The following is an 8,494-nucleotide window of genomic DNA, read 5'->3' on the forward strand; positions in this document are numbered from 1 at the left end:
TCGCTGGTCCAGGTTCGATGCAGGATACAGGATGCTTGGGGATAGTGCACTGGGGTGACCCAGAGGGATGGTATGGGGAGGGAGGTGGGAGAGGGTTCAGGATTGGGAACACGTGTACACCTGTGGCGGATTCATGTTGATGTATGGCAAAACCTATACAATATTGTAAAGTAATTAGCCTCTAATTAAAATAAATAAATTTAAATTAAAAAAAAGAGAAACTCTCCAGGTGATTCTGATGCATTGCTGATGTTTAAGAACAACTATCCTAGGGAAATAAACTTTATTTAGTAGATATTTCTGCATCATTAACTGACATAGAGTAGATGGAGTCATCAGTATCAGACAGAATTAAAAAAAAAAAAAAGCCCATCTGGAGTAATAATAATAGTAATAGCTAGTTCTTAAAGAACTTGTGTGTGTTTGTGTGTTCAGTCATGTCTGACTCTTTGCAACTCCATGGACTGTAGCCCACTGGGCTCGTCTGTCCATGGAACTTTCCAGGCAAGAATATTGAATCAGGTTGCCTTTCCTACTCCAGGGGATCTTCCCAACTCAGGGATTAAACTTGCATCTCTCATCTCTCCTTCATTGGCTTTCACAAATTTGGTAAAAACAAACAAACAAACATATGTATAAAGAAAGGATAGAGCCATAAAATTGCCCATTGATTCTCTAATATAATTTTGTTCAGTACGCTAAATATATATTTGTATACAGAGTCTGGTATCAAACAGGCAAACATATCACAGAAGATATATGGAATAATGGAAATACTCTGCACATGGACACAGCTTGTCCTGGCATTGCCATTTAAGAATTGTGTGAGACTAGGCATGGCACTTCCTGGGGAATAGCTCCTCATTGAGAAATGACAGACTTAGATGATGCCTCAAGTTCTTTCTTGCAACAAAATATTATATTCTTCATACCATGCCTGAAGTTTAATTTCAATGACATTTCCCGCTGGGTCTAATTTCCCAAAGAGAGGCCCTTGATGCTTAAGCCTATAGAATATAAGGTCAATGTGTCAGTCAGGGTGAAGCAAGTCAAATTGAACCTATTTTAAATTGTTCAGTAGAAGAAATTTAATATGAGGAACACATTTAAAATGTTTGGGAAGACCCGAAGAGGCAACAATAGGATGATACCCCCAGCTCCAGTGTTTCAGGGACAAAAGGAAGAGGTGGTTTTTACCAGAACCCAAGGTCTGGGCTACCTGGAAAGAGTTGGGATCCTGATGACAGAGGTTTTACTAAGCAAGTGGATGTACTAAAATCAAGGTGGAAGGAGTCACTTGAATGAATGGAAACGTGTTGAGAAGGGCTTCTCGAATGAGCTTGAACCACAAAGAGTTTCTAGAGCCATAAGAGAAAGTCTATAGCTCCTACTCTCCTGTGTCCTGTCTAATTCCCTTTCAGAGCCTCCCACTGGTTAACTTTAACCAGAAGTCACTGGATAAAGAATCCTAGCAAATGTAGGTTGCCAGGGTCAGTTTTCCTGTAACAAAGAAAAGTTTTAACTGATGCAGTGAAACCAGAGAATCTATTACAGAATCCCTCACTTCTATTTTCAGTGAATTTCTTGTCCTAAATTCCAGACTGATTGGCCATATATTTGATTCTCAGTCCCAGAACTCTGATTAATCAGCTGTGGAGACTACAAACCAAGTATAGTCACTTCTGAATATTCCTCCCCAACTACTGTCAAACTAGTCACCTCCACACCAGATCCTGGTAGTATACAAATCCTCCAAGAAGGGAGCTAGAATAAAGAGATTTATCCTGGAGCTGGTCTTCAGGAACATGGCTCTTTCTGTGGAAGAGGACTGTGGACCTTCTTTGGCAGTAGGAGTAGCATGTCACTCCATCTTCATGGAAAGCAGCAGGTTTTAAAAAAGCACCTAGATCTGGTCATGGTGGTGCCTTCTAGCTAAGGTATCAGGGAGGTCCCCCCACTCAAGGCTGCAAGAGTAGCTAAAAAGCCACAGTGCTTCAGCTGAATCAGATCAAGGGGATTCCTTCCTTTGACAGCTTCCTACCGATTACTAGTTGAGTCCCATAGTGCTAGATACTCTTGACATTTTCCAGATCATTCTTCCCTTTTGACTTAATTGGACTTGGTAGCATGATTCTCAATTGACTTAAAGACTGAGTCTCTAGCATAGAACTTCTCAACTTTGATACATATAATATCTCCTAAAATCTGATTCCTGAGATACAAATTCAGTAGGCCTGAGCTGGGCTTAAGGTACTGTAGTTCTAGAAACCTCCACAGGTATTGTTGGTGGTGTTGGACCACATGCCTCACTACGAGTTTTTGTTTTGTTTTTATTGTTGATCTAGGAGGGCCTGAGGCCCATGTACTCATGGACTACATTCTAAACTCGCCCCCAAAAACATGCAACTAAAAGCAAAAACAAAGGCTTGTGTATCTGAGTGGATATAGAATCTAAATCACTCTGTTCAGTCATCTTACTCCATCTGAGGACCTCAAAGTGGCATGGAGGTCATGTAACTCTGACGAGACTGGGTAACGCTGGTCTCCTGGGAGTAATAAATGAAGATACTTCACTTCATTGTATGGTGGCTCAATTTTAATAACTGGCTAGAGAATATCCTTCAGGCAGAGCAAACAGGATAGAAATAAAGTGAGATGGGAATAACTGGTTGGGTCATGGCCAAGTCATGAGCCATGTTGATGCTCCCATTTGACTGTCACTTACATAGTGCCTGTCAGGGCGGCCAGCTGGTTTTCCTCCAGGACACTGTCAGCATACCCAACTGTTTTCCATTTCCACAGATATCGCAATGATTGTCCCCACAAGGAAGAATCTGAAAGATGAATGTCTTAAAAATTGGAGAGGCCTTCTTGACAGCTGTAAGGAAATCTGACAGCTCTGAAAATAATATAATCTCTGAAAATGAGATTATATTATTTCACAGGGTATTAGTAATCACTGATAGATTTGTGCTTTGATTGTTCTGCTTCTGCATTGAGGGTCTAGCATTTATTTGTTGCCTTCTTGTCTGTTTTTCTGTTCTATCTAGATTTTTAAAAAACTGAAATTGTTCCACAGGGAGCAAAGAAATAGTATGTTGTTTATATTTCATACACAGACTGAAGTGAGTGATTAGTAGAATTGGTGGTATCAGTGAAAGATAAAATAAGGTCAAATTTCTAGGGAAAAGCATAAATAAGCAAGCAAGAAAATCAAAGGCAATGATGAATTGGGAATTGTTCCAGGATTAAGAAGAGCTTCTCAGGACATTAAGTTCCTTTAATTCTTAGTGGTTTTGAAGTCCTTTGTGTATGTGTGTATGTCTGTCTGTCTGTCGGATTAGGATGTTATTATTTGGAAAGAGAACAGAGCTTCACTTTCTTCATGTGAAATCACACAACATACTTCAATCTCAGGACAACTTTGTTGACTGAATGTAAAAATACATCAAATGCTTAGCATTTTCACTTGTATATAACATATTCTCAAGAACTTTCAACAATCCATATTAGTATTTCATAGGCTCTGACTCCATCTCTTAATGTTGAGAACATTCTTATGAAGGAAATCTTGTCTCCTTCTGAAGACACCTGCCTGCACTGAAGTTTAGCAGGATGAGAGGATTTACTGAAGATCACATAACTGCTAAGTGGGCCTTAGAAAACATCCCTATGAACAAAGCTAGTGGAGGTGATGGAATTCCAGTGGAGCTATTTCAAATCCTGAAAGATAATGCTGTGAAAGTGCTACACTCAATATGCCAGCAAATTTGGAAAACTCAGCAGTGGCCACCAGACTGGAAAAGGTCAGTTTTCATTTTAATCCCAAAGAAAGGCAATGCCAAAGAATGCTCAAACTACCGCACAGTTGCACTCATCTCACACGGTAGTAAAGCAATGCTCAAAATTTTCCAAGCCAGGCTTCAGCAATACGTGAACCGGGAACTTTCAGATGTTCAAGCTGGTTTTAGAAAAGGCAGAGGAACCAGAGATCAAATTGCCAACATCTGCTGGATCATGGAAAAAGCAAGAGAGTTCCAGAAAAACATCTATTTCTGCTTTATTGACTATGCTAAAGCCTTTGACTGTGTGGATCACAATAAACTGTGGAAAATTCTTCAAGAGATGGGAATACCAGAACACCTGATCTGCCTCTTCAGAAACCTATACGCAGGTCAGGAAGCAACAGTTAGAACTGGACATGGAACAACAGACTGGTTCCAAATAGGAAAAGGAGTACATCGAGGCTGTATATTGTCTGTCACCCTGCTTATTTAACTTATATGCAGAGTACATCATGAGAAATGCTGGACTGGAAGAAACACAAGCTGGAATCACGATTGCTGAGAGAAACATCAATAACCTAAGATGTGCAGATGACACGACCCTTATGGCAGAAAGTGAAGAGGAACTAAAAAGCCTATGGATGAAAGTGAAAGTGGATAGTGAAAAAGTTGGCTTAAAGCTCAACATTCAGGAAATGAAGATCATGGCATCCGGTCCCATCACTTCATGGGAAATAGATGTGGAAACAGTGTCAGACTTTATTTTTCTGGGCTCCAAAATCACTGCAGATAGTGACTGCAGCCATGAAATTAAAAGACGCTTACTCCTTGGAAGAAAAGTTATGACCAACCTAGATAGCATATTGAAAAGTAGAGACATTACTTTGCCAACAAAGGTCCATCTAGTCAAGGCTATGGTTTTTCCAGTAGTCATGTATGGATGTGAGACTTGGACTGTGAAGAAGGCTGAGCGCTGAAGAATTGATGCTTTTGAGTTGTGGTGTTGGAGAAGAGTCTTGAGAGTCCCTTGGAATGCAAGGAGATCCAACCAGTCCATTCTGAGGAGATCAGCCCTGGGATTTCTTTGGAAGGACTGATGCTAAAGCTGAAACTCCAGTACTTTGGCCACCTCATGTGAAGAGTTGACTCATTGGAAAAGACTCTGATGCTGGGAGGGATTGGGGGCAGGAGGAGAAGGGGACGCCAGAGGATGAGATGGCTGGATGGCATCACTGACTTGATGGACGTGAGTCTGAGTGATGTCCGGGAGTTGGTGATGGACAGGGAGGCCTGGCGTGCTGCGATTCATGGGGTTGCAAAGAGTCGGACACGACTCAGAGACTCAACTGGACTGACTGACATAACTGGGAATTTAGACAAGTATGTTTAAACCCCAACTCTGTGGTTTCAAATCTCTGCTTTATATCCATATACTGTTAAGAAACGAATGTTTGTGGGCATCAGGGGACTGTGACTGTACCCCTTTGTGGATCTTGGAGCAAGATATTCAATGTGTAGTGCATGAACTTCTGTTTTGATGCCTATAGGTAGTCTGATTATGTCTAAACCTTATAAAAATTAGTTCTCCTGTTTCATCTCTGGAGCAGTAATTATCAATTTCATAAGTATTTTTTCATCTGTGTGTAGACCTATTGATTTCCCTTAACTCTTCCCTATTTAGTGTCCAGTCACTTATTCTGCTTTTTAATCTGCTTGATAATCAATTGTTATAACTTTGTCATCCTTTCCACACATTCCCCTACTCTTCACCCTCACTGAACCAAACTCCTTTGTAAAGAGCTAGAGTGGGTTGTTTCCTCCACTACTTTAATTTTTCTGCTCTCAACATCATGCAAGATGGATTACCTTCAGAGTTGACTCCATTTTATTTATCTTTTGAGATGTGTCTTTAATTGCTAAAGGGACTCCTGTTCTTTCTTTTCAAATTATACTGCAATTGCTGACTGAATTTCACTACAACTACCTGGAGGCAAATTTGGTGGAAAATATTTTATGTTGCTTCCTGAGCCCCATAATGAAACACGCTATGTTTGTTTCAAACTACCATAGCTGGCTTCAGTCCTAAATAAAGTTTCTAATTTTTTTTTTTTCTAGCCTAACATTTAATTGTTCATAAACAGCTAGGTTCTTCCAACTGTGCTTGTGAAATATTTGATCTCATTTAGAAGCAAATCATTCACACCCTCTGCCAGGGGACTATCGTTGATAATAATCAGGACTCATATCTGCTGAGGTATTGTCTCCTCTTATGCAGGGAGTTCTTAATATGATGGCTTAAGTGCTGCCTCTGCCTGGTTGGAAACCATATTGCTTGTTGCTCTCTGGTTGGCAGAGGATACATCTCCATCTGCATTTACTTTTCCATTTTAGTCTAAAAGACCAAATACCGCCTTCAGTCTCTGGCACACGCCTGCGGGTTGAATCGGAATTTAAATGTCCTCTTTACCTGCAATTTGTGAAAACCTTACACAGGGAGACATGTGAGTAGAGGTAGTGTGAGATAGCTGATGCACATTTGCACAAGCAAAGTCTTGAGAGGCTATCTTCTACTTACCTCCTCCTACACGGCCCTCTTCTGTTTTCACATCTCAGTTGGGTCTTTGTGGAGGTGAATTCCCTGCTCCCAGACATAGTGCATCTACTATAGATGGTTAGATTGATTTCTGGGATGTAGGTCATATTTGCAGTTGCTGAATATTGGGGATGTTACAACTGGTGGCAAAATACGTGCTCAGATGCATCTGCAGATGTTAGCAATTAGGGCCCGTGCCATTTTCCACAATTGTGTGCCCTAAAACTCCCTCACCCGCAGGTGCAGAACTATCTAACCCTTCAACCAGCGAGAGGCTGGTGGAATTTTGCAGCTCCTTTCTTTTGTGATAAGTGAGCTCTCATATATATTTGTTCTTCCCATACATAGCCCAGTCTCCTGGCTTAACTTCTTCTTGGGACTCCAGCTGCTGGTTCCCAATCCACTCGCCCTCTGGGTCTGGCCCAGACTTTCACCTAGAGGTCCTAAATTCCTGGCGTGGCTCTTGGACCTGGCTTTGAACACCTCTTTTAAAACCCACCTGTATTCCTAGCTCTGGTATAGGTTTCTACTTGTACTAAAAACTTCTGCCTGCTGTAGCTGTGCCCTGTCCTGCATCCACAGGGCAGGTCTTTTGGACCTAAAGACTGGCTCAGATTGTAATCAAGAGCACCACACCCCTTGGATTTGGTAATCTATACTCTTGGCTCCTCTCTAGATTGAACCAGACTTTTATTTCTGCCTGCTTTTCCCCATCCATTTTCAAAGTTGGCCTTGGCTCATAATTTCTTGCTAATGAGAACTTCCAACATGTCACATTTCATTTAGGAAGGTTTCTGGAGCCGGCTCATGGCCCAGCCGGCGGGAGCCAGGTTTGGAGAGTCCCAGGCACTAGGATAAACCAGGTAGCCCGGCTGGAGCCAGTTCTCAGAACCTGCGCACTGCTCTCATTTTCGGCGGCTTCATCTCCTGATGACGGCGTCGCCTTCTGCCCCATCTACTCCCGGCCCTTATTGCGGCTGAAAGAGTACAGACTTAAAAGCTACCCGGATTCCATCACACACCCTGGTGAGAAACAGAGGTGTTCCCAGCGTTGGGAGGAGCCCGTGCTTCCTGTGGCCCCTTGGTGCCCTCAGCCACTGGCTCACACTCCCTCCCATCGCACACATATCCAGCCTGGGTCACACAGCAGGAAGGTGGGAGCACTAGAAAAAGAAGGAACAAGCCATAAATCGAGCTGGTATTGTTCAGCAAGACGTACAGCCACCAGGGTTGAAAGTGTGGTCTGATCCATTTGGCCAGAAATGAGAAGACTAACACCACCTCTAATTATGAAAGTAGACAGAGACTTAATGCCTTCAATTCTGCAGCAAGTGCAATAAGTCACCTGGCTAGAGAACACTGGCTGGAGCAGAAAACTCTAGAAGGCCATAAAGAGTCCTGTGAATGAGGGTTATGTCCCTTCTCAAAAGAACCCTGAAACAAATCATACTATTAGGAGGGTTTTCATGATTTGGTTTCCTTTCTAAAAATGAAGCTGTCTCACTCAACTGGGCTTGAATACTATCTACATATTACTAAGTTTCTACCTCTTAGCCAGCCAAGCTGTGATATGAATACAAGCGACCAGTAGACTGGGGAAGATCCTAGACTGTTTTGCCATCCTCCAAATAGGAAATTTCAGGGGAAAACTACCATATTGAGCAGCCTCATAAGGCTCACTGAAAATTTTAAAGTTGATAAAACTCTTTGAGAACAAGGTACATTTTTACTCCTTAAGAATAAATAGTTCAACTCAACTATCTCATAAGGAAGGTTGCTGCATGTTGAGAAATAAATATATTTGAAGCAAACTAAATGGATATGCATGCTTATTAGAAATCATTGTTGAATTGACCAAAGTGAAAATGTATATATTAAAATGATTTCTCTTACTTAAAAAAAAGAGGAAGATTTCTCATACATGTAAAATCACCTGCTACATATGCATGATTTAGCATGGATTAATAGCATCACATCACATGCAACAATAAAGTAAAAGAAAAATAGAATTTCAGAGTTTTCTTATATCTTAATGTAATTTTAGTTTCTTTCTGACCCTTCCCCAAAATTGTTTAAGATTTGTTTTTTAAAAAAATATTAATAATCAATAGGTGAC

The 8,494-nt window shown here is 41.3% G+C and overlaps 1 pseudogene; it reads left to right on the forward strand.

Moving 5' to 3' along the window:
- The first annotated feature begins 2,810 nt into the window (after nucleotides 1-2,810).
- On the forward strand, nucleotides 2,811-7,674 carry LOC102279260 (small integral membrane protein 20-like; annotated as a pseudogene).
- Nucleotides 7,675-8,494: the final 820 nt, after the last annotated feature.

This window comes from Bos mutus, chromosome 11, assembly GCF_027580195.1.
Source record: "Bos mutus isolate GX-2022 chromosome 11, NWIPB_WYAK_1.1, whole genome shotgun sequence".
Classification (NCBI taxonomy): domain Eukaryota; kingdom Metazoa; phylum Chordata; class Mammalia; order Artiodactyla; family Bovidae; genus Bos; species Bos mutus.